Here is a 16,990-nt window from a genome sequence, read left to right on the forward strand (position 1 = left end):
TTATTTTGTGAGATATGGTTCCAGAATTAATATGTAATTTTTTATTTTGTGAGATATTGTTCCAGAATTAATATATAATTTTTATTTTGTGATATATGGTTCCAGAATTAATATATAATTTTATGTTGTGAGATATTGTTCCAGAATTTATATATAACTTTATTTTGTGAGATATGGTTTCAGACCTGTTATGCTAAATATATTATCGGTAGAGAAATAAATCTACATCAGTACCTCCACTTTTATAAGAGTTTTGTCCCTTTGTTACAAAATGGAGGAGAGTTTGGGATGGGGTAGGGGGATAGCTTTTCATGGATGACAATTCTAGTTGTTTTATTCATTGAAGGCATGTGAATTCAATGTAACTTATATATAAATGACAGTCATTCAATGTGCTGATACCACCTAAAGATTGTGATAAATCTGTCTCGAGAGATTGAAGTGACCTCTTTGATTTATCGGACATTGATTAGACGATAATGAGTTTCGTTATCAATAGCTTTTAATGCAGATTAATGAATCTAGCTGAAAATTTTAATACCTTGAAAAAATATCTACAGTATAACCTGTCAATGAATTCGAAGATGACTCAAACGTCAAAGAAAACATGGTCTTTATGGCCATGTGGTTTGTATTTAGAGGTCAAATTGTTTGAAATTAGCCGTTTGGACTGACAAAGAGTGGCTTTATTAAGCAGGAGGTCTTAGGTATTTGCTATATCTATAAATTGTATCCATTTGTGTACAGGGAATGTTTCACTTCAAAGATATATAGAGTCTTTCAAGTTTTTAAAACTATTTTGGAAAACTACAGTTGAAGCCTATAGTTCAGTTTTTTCCAAGGAATCAGTTCGTGTACATTTATTAGATTAGCTGAATGAGACTTACATCCAAGTTGAAGTTTAAATGTAATGGTGCTTTCATTTCGATGGGGTTCAGAGCCATCGCTCTTCATTGCAAGACTTTGATGTAATTTGCTAAAGACTTTCAGCGTTGATCATCAAACAGTGTTAAACAAAACCTAAATCCAATTATTGGTTTTGAACGGATTCTTCAGATCCATGTGTTAATGTGGATTTTTTTGTTGCTTTAAACAAGATTTCTTGTTAATTTATTACTTCATCATTTCCATGTTGGTATAATCCAGTTACTAGAAGCATTTGCTTGTGACAGTGTTAACTTTTCTTGTTGTTTTCATCATTATATACTGGTGAAAATGTTGTTTGTTCTATCTGTTGTTTTCATCATTAGATACTCATGAAAATGTTGTTTATTCTATCTGTGGTTTTCATCATTAAATACTGGTGAAAATGTTGTTTATTCTATCTGTTTAAATAATCTTGAAAGAGTTGTTTATTTTATCTGCTGTTTTTGTCATTAGATACTCATGAAAATGTTGTTTATTGTATCTGTTGTTTTCATCATTAGATACTCATGAAAATGTTGTTTATTGTATCAGTTGTTGTTTCGCCATTGTTTGCCGTCTTCTATGTGTTGTTTCATTTATTTTATAACAATATTCTTTTCTGTCCATTGGCTCATCATTTTCTATATCATGCAACATTATCTAATTAAAAGTATTGGAACATTTATGATTGCTTTGTAAGGCACTGTCTGGGTCAAAGGTCATTTAGTACTGTATGGGGTCAGGGGTCATGTTGTGCCTCTTTAATAGTGCAGACGTTCTTTGTATCCTCCAGGTGGTTTGGAAACATCACTACATTTCAGAGGACTGCAGATTAAGATCTATTATTACATTGTCGCTGTCAAGCAGGATTAATGGGCACAGATTAAACATTAATTTCTACACACTTTAGGGAATTAATTTATTTCGAGGCAACGTGTCAAATATTATCTAGATATTAAATATCAGGGGTTTACACGATCTAAAGTGCCTGTAAAACAAGACACTTAATGCCTCTGTTTAAATGACATCAGTGTCAGTAGAACAGTATGTGTGAAGATAAATGACCTTGACTGGTACAAGGTCATAGAGGTCAAACATTTCTAATTGTTTGATTCATTCCTCTCAATAATCTAGAAGTCTAAGAGGCTGGTGGATTGCTTAACTGTCAAAATTTTGGCAAAAACTCAATTTCACTTAGTTGGATAGTTAGTGGTTGTATGTGGTAGTTGTGTGTAGTTTTTATGTGGTGGTTGTATGTGTAGTAGTTTGTTTGTGTGGTAGTTGTGTGTGGTAGTTGTATGTGGTACCTGTATTTGGTAATTGTGTGTAGTTTGCATTTGGTGGTTGTATGTGTGATAGTTTGTATGTGTGGTAGTTGTGTGTGGTAGTTTGTATGTGTGGTAGTTGTGTGTGGTAGTTTGTTTGTGTGGTAGTTGTGTGTAGTAGTTTGTTTGTGTGGTAGTTGTGTGTGGTAGTTTGTATGTGTGGTAGTTGTGTGTAGTTTGTATGTGTGGTAGTTGTGTGTAGTAGTTTGTATGTGTGGTAGTTGTGTGTAGTAGTTTGTATGTGTGGTAGTTGTGTGTAGTAGTTTGTATGTGTGGTAGTTGTGTGTGGTAGTTTGTATGTGTGGTAGTTGTGTGTGGTAGTTTGTATGTGTGGTAGTTGTGTGTAGTTTTTATGTGGTGGTTGTATGTGTAGTAGTTTGTTTGTGTGGTAGTTGTATGTGGTAGTTGTATGTGGTACCTGTATTTGGTAATTGTGTGTAGTATTGTGGGTAGTTGTTGTGTGGTAGTTTGTATGTGTGGTAGTTGTGTGTAGTAGTTTGTATGTGTGGTAGTTGTGTGTGGTAGTTTGTATGTGTGGTAGTTGTGTGTGGTAGTTGTGTGGTAGTAGTTTGTTGGTGTGTGGTAGTTGTGTGTGGTAGTAGTTTGTATGTGTGGTAGTTGTATGTAGTTTGTATGTGTGGTAGTTGTATGTAGTTTGTATGTGTGGTAGTTGTGTGTAGTAGTTTGTATGTTGTGGTAGTTGTGTGTAGTAGTTTGTATGTGTGGTAGTTGTGTGTAGTAGTTTTGTATGTGTGGTAGTTGTGTGTAGTAGTTTGTATGTGTGGTAGTTGTGTGTTGTATGTGTGGTAGTTGTGTGTGTAGTTTGTATGTGTGGTAGTTGTGTGTAGTAGTTTGTATGTGTGTGGTAGTTGTGTGTGGTAGTTTGTATGTGTGGTAGTTGTTGTATGTAGTTTGTGATATGTGTGTAGTTGTGTTGTAGTTGTGTGTAGTATTGTATGTGTGGTAGTTGTTGTAGTGTTTGTATGTGTGGTAGTTGTGTGTAGTGGTTTGTATGTGTGGTAGTTGTGTGTAGAGTTTGTATGTGTGGTAGTTGTGTGTAGTTGTGTGTAGAGTTTGTATGTGTGGTAGTTGTGTGTAGTTGTATGTGTGTAGTTGTGTTGTGTGTGTGTAGTTAGTTGTGTGTGTAGTTTGTAGGTGTGGTAGTTGTGTGTAGTTTGTATGTGTGGTAGTTGTGTGTAGTTGTATGTGTGTAGTTTGTATGTGTGGTAGTGTGTGTGTATTGTTGTAAAGTACAGATACAGTGGTTGTAGAGTGGTATATCTGTAGTAAAGTACAGATACAGTGTTGTAGAGTGTATATGTTGTAAAGTACAGATACAGTGGTTGTAGAGTGGTATATCTGTAGTAAAGTACAGATACAGTGGTTGTAGAGTGTATATTATAGTAAAGTACAGATACAGTGGTTGTAAAGTACAGATTTAGAAGTACATATACAGTGGTTGTAGAGTGGTATATTTGTAGTACAGTACAGATACAGTAGTTGTAGAGTGGTATATCTGTAGTAAAGTACAGATACAGTGGTTGTAGAGTGGTATATCTGTAGTAAAGTACAGATACAGTGGTTGTAGAGTGGTATATCTGTAGTAAAGTACAGATACAGTGGTTGTAGAGTGGTATATCTATAGTAAAGTACAGATACAGTGGTTGTAGAGTGGTATATCTGTAGTAAAGTACAGATACAGTGGTTGTAGAGTGGTATATCTGTAGTAAAGTACAGATACAGTGGTTGTAGAGTGGTATATCTGTAGTAAAGTACAGATACAGTGGTTGTAGAGTGGTATATCTGTAGTAAAGTACAGATACAGTGGTTGTAGAGTGGTATATCTGTAGTAAAGTACAGATACAGTGGTTGTAGAGTGGTATATCTGTAGTAAAGTACAGATACAGTGGTTGTAGAGTGGTATATCTGTAGTAAAGATACAGATACAGTGGTTGTAGAGTGGTATATTGTAGTAGAAGTAACAGTGTGGTATATCTGTAGTAAAGTACAGATACAGTGGTTGTAGAGTGGTAATATCTGTAGTAAAGTACAGATACAGTGGTTGTAGAGTGGTATATCTGTAGTAAAGTACAGATACAGTAGTTGTAGAGTGGTATATCTATAGTAAAGTACAGATACAGTGGTTGTAGAGTGGTATATCTGTAGTAAAGTACAGATACAGTGGTTGTAGAGTGGTATATATGTAGTAAAGTACAGATACAGTAGTTGTAGAGTGGTATATCTATAGTAAAGTACAGATACAGTGGTTGTAGAGTGGTTATTTGTAGTATATCAGTGTTGTAGAGTGGTATATCTGTAGTAAAGTTACAGTACATTTGTAGAGTGGTATATCTGTAGTAAAGTACAGATACAGTGGTTGTAGAGTGGTATTTATCTGTAGTAAAGTATAGATACAGTGATTGTAGAGTGGTATATCTGTAGTTAAGTACAGATACAGTGATTGTAGAGTGGTATATCTGTTGTAAAGTACAGATACAGTGGTTGTAGAGTGGTATATCTGTAGTAAAGAACAGATACAGTGGTTGTAGAGTGGTTTATCTGTAGTAAAATACAGATACAGTGGTTGTAGAGTAATTATATCTGTAGTAAAATACAGATACAGTGGTTGTAGAGTGGTATATCTATAGTAAAGTACAGATACAGTGGTTGTAGAGTGGTATATCTGTAGTAAAGTACAGATACAGTGGTTGTAGAGTGGTATATCTGTAGTAAAGTACAGATACAGTAGTTGTAGAGTGGTATATCTGTAGTAAAGTACAGATACAGTGGTTGTAGAGTGGTATATCTGTAGTAAAGTACAGATACAGTGGTTGTAGAGTGGTATATCTGTAGTAAAGTACAGATACAGTGGTTGTAGAGTGGTATATCTGTAGTAAAGTACAGATACAGTGGTTGTAGAGTGGTATATCTGTAGTAAAGTACAGATACAGTGGTTGTAGAGTGGTATATCTGTTGTAAAGTACAGATACAGTGGTTGTAGAGTGGTATATCTGTAGTAAAGTACAGATACAGTGGTTGTAGAGTTGTATATCTGTAGTAAAGTACAGATACAGTGGTTGTAGAGTGGTATATCTGTAGTAAAGTACAGATACAGTGTTTGTAGAGTGGTATATCTGTAGTAAAGTACAGATACAGTGGTTGTAGAGTGGTATATCTGTAGTAAAGTACAGATACAGTGGTTGTAGAGTGGTATTTCTGTAGTAAAGAACAGATACAGTGGTTGTAGAGTGGTATATCTGTAGTAAAGTACAGATACAGTGGTTGTAGAGTGGTATATCTGTAGTAAAGTACAGATACAGTGGTTGTAGAGTGGTATATCTGTAGTAAAGTACAGATACAGTAGTTGTAGAGTGGTATATCAGTAGTAAAGTACAGCTACAGTGGTTGTAGAGTGGTAATATCTGTAGTAAAGTACAGATACAGTGGTTGTAGAGTGGTATATCTGTAGTAAAGTACAGATACAGTGGTTGTAGAGTGGTATATCTGTAGTAAAGTACAGATACAGTGGTTGTAGAGTGGTATATCTGTAGTAAAGTACAGATACAGTGGTTGTAGAGTGGTATATCTGTAGTAAAGTACAGATACAGTGGTTGTAGAGTGGTATATCTGTAGTAAAGTACAGATACAGTGGTTGTAGAGTGGTATATCTGTAGTAAAGTACAGATACAGTGGTTGTAGAGTGGTATATCTGTTGTAAAGTACAGATACAGTGGTTGTAGAGTGATATATCTATTGTAAATTTAGATACAGTGGTTGTAGAGTTGTATATCTGTAGTAAAGTACAGATACAGTGGTTGTAGAGTGGTATATCTGTAGTCAAGTACAGATACAGTGGTTGTAGAGTGGTATATCTGTAGTAAAGTACAGATACAGTAGTTGTAGAGTGGTATATCTGTAGTAAAGTACAGATACAGTGGTTGTAGTGTGGTTTATCCGTAGTGAAGTACAGATACAGTGGTTGTAGAGTGGTATATCTGTAGTAAAGTACAGATACAGTGGTTGTTGAGTGGTAAATCTGTAGTAAAGTACAGAAACAGTGGTTGTAGAGTGGTAAATCTGTAGTAAAGTCTAAGTACACTTACACTTAGCTTGATGGAGAATAAGGTATATATTGAACCAGTATGTGGTGGAGAGACACAACAGCCTGGATGTACACTTACACTACACAGCTTCCATAAACACACATTGCTTTTCAAGCAGTATAGTTCATATCTGAAACGTTTGTATTATCAGCAACATAAAGTCTATTTTGATGGAACTGTGCGGTGTGGCTGGCTGTCTTGGAATCAATATGGAGAACAGGTCTGAAATGTAGGGGGTGTAGCTGGAGTGACTCCCGGAGATCACCGCCAACAGTCACCTGAAAGTGGAGGATATTTCCTGTCTGGTGAGCAGACGGCATCATCATGTGTATCGTAAGGATATGACACTGAGTGTGGGAGTGAAACCCATGTCCTAGTAACTGTGTGTATAGATGTGTTGCGTGGGGATTTGTCTTTACATGTGATGTTCATGGAGAGGCGACTTAATCACCGCATCATCCACATGTATGTAATAACTGTGAGACTGGACAACAGAATCAGATGAAGTAATCAACAGATGGAATACCTTGGGGAAAACTCACCAGATTTCTAGTCCCACTCGCAGAATCTGCTGACTGTTGGTGTGTTTTCTGTGCTATACTACTGTGCACGACTAGTAACACCGAGTTCCAGCAGACTGGAGTCTGTTCTGTGGTCGGAATAGAGTTGTAACAGATGAAAAGACAACAGTAAGATATATATATCTACAGCCTATAGGATGTGCGAGTCTTTCAGCTGCTAACAGTGAATATGGTTTACGCAGATTCTGTGAAAAACACCCAGCAAAATGTCATATCTGACTGTTAAATAAAACATTGGTGTGTGTGAACAACTGCACTCCATTTGGCTGCCATCTGAGGAATTCATAAGCTGAAGAGAAAAATTCTCTGGTCTCTGAAAGAAAATCTATATTTGTCTCTTTCAGACAATCACAAAAGGTTCTCAATATATGAATTTTGCTGCATATTTACGACCGACCGTTTATGATAATGTGAAAGTCCTAAGTGAGACCTGTTTATTATAGAAAGATCTACTGATATTAGGGAACCTGCTAATTGTAAGACTCAGTGTGTTTATACTAAAGCTCCGACTTGGGGGTTCGTTGCTCTGCTGATAAGGAAATTTATTGTTTATTGAAACAAGAATTACAAAAATATATCAATCAGGAAGGTGTTAAATGCACTTACACATCGTATAAGACTGTGAACGCATACTGTCCAGGCTTATAACATTTAAACCGGTCACAACAGTATGAGGATAGGCCGTAAAGTTTCTGAAGCTGTGGATGCCGACAAATGAATTTACACATCAATGAAAGTCCTACAGGTAAGTCTACAGAAGATGTATCATAGTCCAGATCATTAGTATATGTATCCTATTCCAGGTTATAATTAATAGCCAAACGTCCCAAAGGCCAAATCCTACATGATTTATTTCATTAGTTGGCCCTGCAGCCAAATGTATTCAATAACGTTCAGGAAGTGTACAAAACATCCAGGGTTCGGGATATGTATATTCAATACAAATAGTTCATGGCGAGGTCATCGCTAAGATATGACCCTGAACCAAGTTTTATATATATATAGTGATGCCTGACTTAGCGGCCACCTCTGTATAAAGACCACCTCTTTATTATGAGCACTCTCTTGGGGTCCCATCACTTATAACACATTTTGACCTGTGTATAAAGACCACCTGACTGTAACGACCACTTTTCCCTTGTCCGTTTTAGACAGGTTTAGCAGGTATACACAGTTGATAACTTAATCAACTTTTACTATATCATTAATTAACATTAACTATATCATTAATACCCTGTTTAAGTAGTGGTTCCAATTAAAATTTAACTTTATGTTCAAGTTAACTCCAGTTAACTCTATTCAATTTAACTCCAGTTAACTCTATTCAAGTTAACTCCAGTTAACTCTATACAATTTAACTCCAGTTAACTCTATTCAAGTTAACTCCAGTTAACTCTATTCAAGTTAACTCCAGTTAACTCTATTCAATTTAACTCCAGTTAACTCCAAGTTTAACTCCAGTTAACTCTATTCAAAGTAAACTCCAGTTAACTCTATTCAAGTTAACCTCCAGTTAAATCTATTCAAGTAAACTCCAGTTAACTCTATTCAATTTAACTCCAGTTAACTAAACACCTACAGTCCTTGGAGAACTTGCAGTGTTGTCCTTGTCTTGTTCCCATAGATGAAGTTTGACTATCTTTAGAAATGATGCAATTGGATATTGTCATAAATAGGGTGGACAAATCTATTTTCACACCTGATTGAGCTATGCACCATGCTTGATTAAACATTTTCTCCTCTGAAGTTGGCTTTGTAATTAATTTGAGTGGGTAGTGAAAGTAAACAGGGGATCTATACAATTAAGGAAGAGTCTCATTTGGCATAATGTTCATGCTGCCTTTGCTGTACATAATTGTTCTGTTGATCGAGGTGCCGATTATTCTCCAGTTTTAAAAAGCATAATAAACTGTATGGCCATTTATTTTCGCAATTCAAATTTTTAGCGACTTGGGTTAAAGATGAAAAATTCAAATTTTAGTGATTTTATAAATCAATCATCTATCTCTCAATTTTTCAGAGATCAAATTTTCATGACCTTAGCAATATCAAACCACAAAATGTCATCCCAACGAAAATAACGGGCTATATAAGGTATATAAATGTCCAGTATATTCTAGTGTTAACTAGCATTGACTATATTCCTACTTTGAAGTTTCTGTCCAGTATGAAAGCATATGTTGGTGTTCATACGATATTATTCCTCTATGAAAGTGTTGATTATTATTCAGCTAGACATATTGAGACATCGAAAGGCAGTACATAAAGGAAGGATAAGCAAATACATTTTGTTTGATTACTAGTTCAGTTGTTTAAGCATGAAGAATTTATTGATCTGAATGCTGCCCCAGGACAATTCGCTGGCAAACGTTAATGTGATTGTATGCATGATTTTCACTTGTTATTAACCATAAATGCCACTAAAAGTTTTGTTGACCAGTTAACCTTGTCTTGGCCACTGTATATCTTGTTCTATCCTATGTTATAATAATGCGTTCCTAATACGGTAACATTCTAGATTTGGTTAAAATTCATACAATATTCCTTTACATTTTTTCATTATAATTATTCAGTAGATCCCAGTAGGTTAAGCATTATAGTCTTACAGTAGTTTAACAGAAGAGAGCAGCTAGACTGGAACTTGAACCCGAAGCCTCTGAATACAAGCCACTAAATGCTCTTAAACAAATGAGCTACCCAGTCCAACACCACTACGCTCCTCCGTCCCTTCTCAATGTTTTCACCCTAAAAGACAAATGAGACACTAATATATATACTCAACCACGTTTACCCTGTGTATTTAAGTTGGACATCAATTCTGTATCAGGTGAATTGGGGAAATATAGCAAACAACCAGTCCAGGGCTTGAACCTGGAGCCTCAGAACACAAGCCACATTCTCTACAGACTGAGCTACCGTCACTGATAAATGACCTAGTTCAATTCTGCTACAGTTGGATTATTTAGATTACTGTCAGTGTTACATTGGACATATTCACCCCTGAAATTTCATAATGGACTGGTCCAGTCTTTGATTTAGAAGAGTCTAAATGTGTCTTGAGGGGTGAGTGAGTTAACATAACACTGATTGTTCCTAAAGACCCTGACACTCTTTGACACTTCATTGACAACATGCCAAGACAAAAAAATTCCTTGGCATATTTTGAAAATATTCTATGAGTAAGATCTGGGGATATATGAGTAAGTTCTGGAGATAAGTGAAATTACTAGTACTCTTTCATATGGTAGAGCAAAATTAAATATGTCAAGGTAATTCAAAAAGGTTTTGTGCATACACATATTTCCCAGCATATATGCCAGGCAATGTATGAACCCTACATTTGTTAGACATTGGTGTATGGTTTAGACATCCATATATTTGCTATAATAATTTGAACTTCACACCAATTTTCCTATGGAGTCTGTCATATCTTAAATAACAAAAACACAAAAATTATAATATCTGGCTTAACCGTTTTTGACTTCTCAATTTCAATCAATCATTCACAGTTTGGCAGAAGTTCATGCTCAAAAATTTGTCCTTACATTTAATATGGCAATTTAATGCCAGGGTCCTAAAATACATTTTCTCTGAAATAAAATCCAGGCTAGCAAATATGATCCAAAGAAATCTAATAGGGATTTGGTTTATTGCATAATTATTGACTAGCCACCACACATTTAGGAAGTTTATAACTATGAACAAATACTAGCCCATATAGCCTAGCTAGTGCCAGTAATGGCAGGAGAGTGAGTATAGTATTGGACTTTTAGTGTTTCACAGTAGTACAGTCAGACTATTGAAACATCTTTTATTAGCTAGACTAAATTGGTAACATCGATTTCCGTGTTTTAAGGATGAGAATATTTACATTATATAAAGGTTCTCCTGGTGAATTCAAACGGTGGTGAAGTACTATTAGATATTGATTAACTTCTGTGAATTACCGAAAAACATGAATACCGTAATAGCTTAATAAGGCGATGACGCCTGGGGTGAAGAGTCCAAGTGTAGTGCTTGACACTCTCTGCTGATGAAGGGTTGCGCTTTTTGAGAAATTGGACTGCTCGTCCTGTATTTATGGTTTATTTCGCTTTATGTCCTATTAACAGCATGTAAGGTCACTTTAGGATAAGCCAGGTTTAGGATGTGGCAGAAAGTCAGAGTTCCCAGAGAAAAACCCTGTCCTATAATCAGTATTTCTGGAAACTACCCAATGGTAATTTTGCACTCACTACCCAGAGGAGTGAGTACCTGGAGAAAAACCACCAACCTAATGGTCAGTACCTAAAGTAGGAAACACCTTGGCCACTCAGCTACTGTGACACAACAAGCCACCAGCTACTGCATCATGACACTGTGCCACAGTATGTTTATATACAGAACAATGTACCGAACGAAATTAAATTCTGAAAGATATTTCATCTGTGGCACAGATTTTAACAATTAAACAGTTTTACCAGGACGTTTATGCCACTATAAAGTATAACCATGCTTCAGGATTTTTTAAAAGGTACTTGAGTTTTACTAAGAAACTGCTGGGATCGATCCATACCGTACATTTACTGTGCATTGATGGGAAAATCCACGACCAGACAGTGGTGATATTTTGTCAACTTTGAGCATGCCTTAGCATGAGGCACAAGGATTTAGTGGTGAATTTTCAGGATAAAAACATGTGTGGTATAGAGGTTAGGTGTGTGAAAGTCAATGATGCAGGGGATAATCAGAACAACAGATATAGAGACACCATTGTGTCACATGTTAGGTAACATTTATATTTTGTCACCATTAAACTCTTTGATGGGATCATCAGACAGTGCTATTTTTATTTACTTACCTAATTATCCAATATTTGTTTTATATTCAGTAAAATTATTGATAGTGTCATCGATCACTATGTAAACCATACTTCATCATTTTTATTTTATTTAAAAATTCTAGCAATTTGCTGTTGGATGAAACATACTGAATTCGGTTCAATAGGCGCCCAGCATACTCAAATAATTGAAGAAAAAAAATGAGAACCACGAAATGGGATCAAATTTGGAAAATCCTTTCAGAAAACTTTTGCTCAAATTAATCCATTAATTAATGTGCAAAAGAAAATCAAATAAGAAAGCACTGGTTTTTATATTTCTGAACTGCAGTTATTTTTTTTCTTATTTCTTATTTTTTTGTGGCTACACTTACTGGGGTGACTACGTTATTTGTAATGTAGATACTATTTATCCACATACTTTTATGACAATATGTGCTCAAATATACACTGTAGACATCATGTAGTCAAACCTGTCTATAAAGACCACCCAAGGGTCAGTCAAACCTGTCTATAAAGACCACCCAAGGGTCAGTCAAACCTGTCTATAAAGACCACCCAAGGGTCAGTCAAACCTGTCTATAAAGACCACCCAAGGGTCAGTCAAACCTGTCTATAAAGATCCCCAAGGGACAGTCAAACCTGTCTATAAAGACCACCCAAGGGTCAGTCAAACCTGTCTATAAAGATCCCCCAAGGGACAGTCAAACCTGTCTATAAAGACCACCCAAGGGTCAGTCAAACCTGTCTATAAAGATCCCCCAAGGGACAGTCAAACCTGTCTATAAAGACCACCCAAGGGTCTGTCAAACCTGTCTATAAAGACCACCCAAGGGTCAGTCAAACCTGTCTATAAAGACCACCCAAGGGTCTGTCAAACCTGTCTATAAAGACCACCCAAGGGTCAGTCAACCTGTCTATAAAGACCACCCAAGGGTCAGTCAAACCTGTCTATAAAGACCACCCAAGGGTCAGTCAAACCTGTCTATAAAGACCACCCAAGGACAGTCAAACCTGTCTATAAAGACCACCCAAGGGTCAGTCAAACCTGTCTATAAAGACCACCCAAGGGTCAGTCAAACCTGTCTATAAAGACCACCCAAGGGTCAGTCAACCTGTCTATAAAGACCACCCAAGGGTCAGTCAAACCTGTCTATAAAGACCACCCAAGGGTCAGTCAACCTGTCTATAAAGATCCCCCAAGGGACAGTCAAACCTGTCTATAAAGACCACCCAAGGGTCAGTCAAACCTGTCTATAAAGACCACCCAAGGGTCAGTCAACCTGTCTATAAAGATCCCCCAAGGGACAGTCAAACCTGTCTATAAAGACCACCCAAGGGTCTGTCAAACCTGTCTATAAAGACCACCCAAGGGTCAGTCAACCTGTCTATAAAGACCACCCAAGGGTCAGTCAAACCTGTATATGAAGACCACACAAGGGACAGTCAAATCTGTCTATAAAGACCACCCAAGGGTCAGTCAAACCTGTCTATAAAGACCACCCAAGGGTCAGTCAAACCTGTCTATAAAGACCACCCAAGGGTCAGTCAAACCTGTCTATAAAGACCACCCAAGGGTCAGTCAAACCTGTCTATAAAGACCACCCAAGGGTCAGTCAAACCTGTCTATAAAGACCACCCAAGGGTCAGTCAAACCTGTCTATAAAGACCACCCAAGGGTCAGTCAAACCTGTCTATAAAGACCACCCAAGGGTCAGTCAAACCTGTCTATAAAGACCACCCAAGGGTCAGTCAAACCTGTCTATAAAGACCACCCAAGGGTCAGTCAACCTGTCTATAAAGATCCCCCAAGGGACAGTCAAACCTGTCTATAAAGACCACCCAAGGGTCTGTCAAACCTGTCTATAAAGACCACCCAAGGGTCAGTCAAACCTGTCTATAAAGACCACCCAAGGCACATAAATATCACATTAGCTAACAGATTCTAAACCTCTAGGTGTGAAACCAATTCCTAGCGTCTGAGTGTTTTAAAACACTGACTATTTGGCCACATTGGTGGGAGGTAAACAAAAAGTGTATTCTGATTGTATAAGATGTAAGAAGTGATTATTAATACTGATAATCCAGAGAAATGAATTTCTTTGATATTTTTTGTCCTTGTTAATTGTGACAGAGCAACATCTTGTGGAATAGCTTTAAACCTTAAACCCTGATGGTTGTGGTTCATTGATAGCTGAGACAATGGTCTTGTCTGTTCTGTAGTAGAATGGGCCTTCAAAATATCATCACACTGTAGCCATCAAGAGTACTACACAGAATTTCCATCAATTAATCTAGCTGTTATTGAATGATCAATATGACAATTTGTAATGGTTGGCTGCTAATACCTGAACATACTTAAAAAAAAATTGTGCACATTTAAAATCAGACTAGGCTCAATACATCCCAAGGGCAACACATTTGGACTCTTCTAATCCAAAGACTGGCAGAGTTTTCATTATGTATTTTTCAGGGTTAATGTTTGCTGACCAGTAGTATTAAACAATAAAGCCGGAAGTAAAGTCACTCTGGAAAAAAAAAGGGACTAAGGTCAGGAAAGGACGTCCCATACCATTTGTTATATGTATCAAAAGATAACTGATTAAGTTGAAATTTTACTGAATATCATGAGGGAAAAGTTTGTGATTTCTTCTTGCTAGCATTTTTTCCTAACGAATGCACATTATCAGTTAGATAATCTCACAATGATTTATCAAGTGTGTTATGTACTACTAATACACTCGGTCTACCGACTTCATGCTGTACTTATACCTCAGACAGTGGCTTCTGTTTTACACTAATGTTGTTGGTAAATATAGATACAATGCACTTCATTATTTATAATAAAAACAATGTACATCAATAAACCAGTGTGTTTTATTTATTTAGCCCACTTAGGGGACTCATTCATTCTTCTCTGCAAAATAGGTAGTCTATAGGGTCAAGTGGTCTTTTAGGCAGAGGTTTTGGCTGCATGTAAGTTATAGACATCATGCTTAGTCTATATAAGGCAGTTTGTCTAGTATTAGTACAGGTGGTCTCTAATGGCAAAATTGACTTGAAGTTTATAGACAGGGTGGTCACATAAGATCAGGTTTGACTGTAGTTATAGACAGTGTGTGTCTCGTAAGGCAGTTTTGATGTAGTTAAGACAATGTGGGTACACTAAACAGGTTGATTGTAGTTACAGACAGGTGGGCTTCTGAGGCAGGTTTGACTAGTTATAGACAGGTTGTCTTCTAAGAAGAGGTTTGACCTTGTAGTTATAGACAGGTTGTCACTAAGGCAGGTTTGACTACTTCCTATAGGACAGGGTGGTCTCTAAGAACAGGTTTTTGATATAGGTATATAGACAGGTGGTTTCTAAGGCATGTTTGACTGTAGTTTTGAGACAGGTGGTCTCTAGCGACAGGTGTTTTAAAATTGAAAATATTTTGTACCTATTAGACAGTTGTCTCTCAAGGCACTTGAGTAAGTTATAGACAGGTAGTTATAGAGCAAGGTTTTGGCTGTTATTTTAGGACCGGTTTCCTATATGCAGTTGACTAATCCAGCAGTGTGGTCCCTCTAAGACATGTTTGATAATTTTATGTCAGGTGGTTAATATACTAGGTTTGCTAATACATGAACATTTAAAAAAAAATGTGCACATTTAAATCAGATACTTTGCTCAATCATCCCTGGCAACACATTTGGACTCTTCTAATCCAAAGACTGGCAGAGTTCATTATGTATTTTCAGGGTTAATGTTTGCTACCAGTAGTATAAACAATAAAGCCTGAAGGTAAAGTCAGGAAGGACTAAGGTCAGGAAGGACGTCATACATTTGTTATATGTAACAAAGATAATGATTAAGTTGAAATTTTCTGAATTCATGAGGGAAAAAGTTTGTGATTTCTTCTTGTAGCATTTTTCCTAACAATGCACATTATCAGTTAGATATCTCACAAGATTTATCAGTGTGTTATACCTACAGATACACTCACCACCTTCATCTGTACATATACCTCAGACAGTGGCTTCTGTTTTACACTAGTTGTTGGTAAATATAGATACAATGCACTTCATTTTTATGATAAAACAATGTACATAAATAAACCAGTGTGTTTTATTTATTTAGCCCACTTAGGACTCATTCATTCTTCTGCAAAATAGTAGTCTATAGGGCGAGTGGTCTTTTAGGCAGGTTTGGCTGCATGTAGTTATAGACATATGGTCTCTAAGGCAGTTTGACTAGTTATAGACAGGTGGTCTCTAAGGCAGGTTTGACTGAAGTTATAGACAGGTGGTCACTAAGGTAGGTTTGACTGTAGTTATAGACAGGTGGTCTCTAAGGCAGTTTGACTAGTTATAGACAGGTGGTCACTAAAACAGGTTTGATTGTAGTTATAGACAGGTGGGCTCTGAGGCAGGTTTGACTAGTTATAGACAGGTGGTCTCTAAGACAGGTTTGACTGTAGTTATAGACAGGTGGTCTCTAAGGCAGGTTTGACTAGTTATAGACAGGTGGTCTCTAAGACAGGTTTGTCTATAGTTATAGAAAGGTGGTTTCTAAGGCAGGTTTGACTGTAGTTATAGACAGGTGGTCTCTAAGACAGGTTTGACTGTAGTTATAGACAGGTGGTCTCTAAGACAGGTTTGACTGTAGTTATAGACAGGTGGTCTCTAAGGCAGGTTTGGCTGTTGTTATAGACAGGTGGTCTCTAAGACAGGTTTGTCTGTAGTTATAGACAGGTGGTCTCTAAGACAGGTTTGACTATAGTTATAGACAGGTGGTCTCTAAGACAGGTTTGACTGTAGTTATAGACAGGTGGTCTCTAAGACAGGTTTGGCTGTTGTTATAAACAGGTGGTTTCTAAGGCAGGGTTGACTGTAGTTATAGACAGGTGGTCTCTAAGACAGGTTTGACTGTAGTTATAGACAGGTGGTCTCTAAGACAGGTTTGACTGTAGTTATAGACAGGTGGTCTCTAAGACAGGTTTGACTGTAGTTATAGACAGGTGGTCTCTAAGGCAGGGTTGACTGTAGTTATAGACAGGTGGTCTCTAAGACAGATTTGACTGTAGTTATAGACAGGTGGTCTCTAAGGCAGGTTTGACTGTAGTTATAGACAGGTGGTCTCTAAGACAGGTTTGACTGTAGTTATAGACAGGTGGTCTCTAAGGCAGGTTTGACTGTAGTTATAGACAGGTGGTCTCTAAGACAGGTTTGACTGTAGTTATAGACAGGTGGTATCTTAGACAGGTTTGACTGAAG

General features: G+C 36.9%; 1 protein-coding gene across 1 annotated transcript in view; it reads left to right on the forward strand.

The window, feature by feature from the left end:
* The window catches only part of LOC138324794 (multiple PDZ domain protein-like), a 179,374-nt gene that overhangs the window by 125,906 nt on the left and 36,478 nt on the right, over nt 1–16,990 (forward strand). The window lies entirely within an intron of this gene.

The sequence above is a fragment of the Argopecten irradians genome, chromosome 6, assembly GCF_041381155.1.
Source record: "Argopecten irradians isolate NY chromosome 6, Ai_NY, whole genome shotgun sequence".
Taxonomy (NCBI): domain Eukaryota; kingdom Metazoa; phylum Mollusca; class Bivalvia; order Pectinida; family Pectinidae; genus Argopecten; species Argopecten irradians.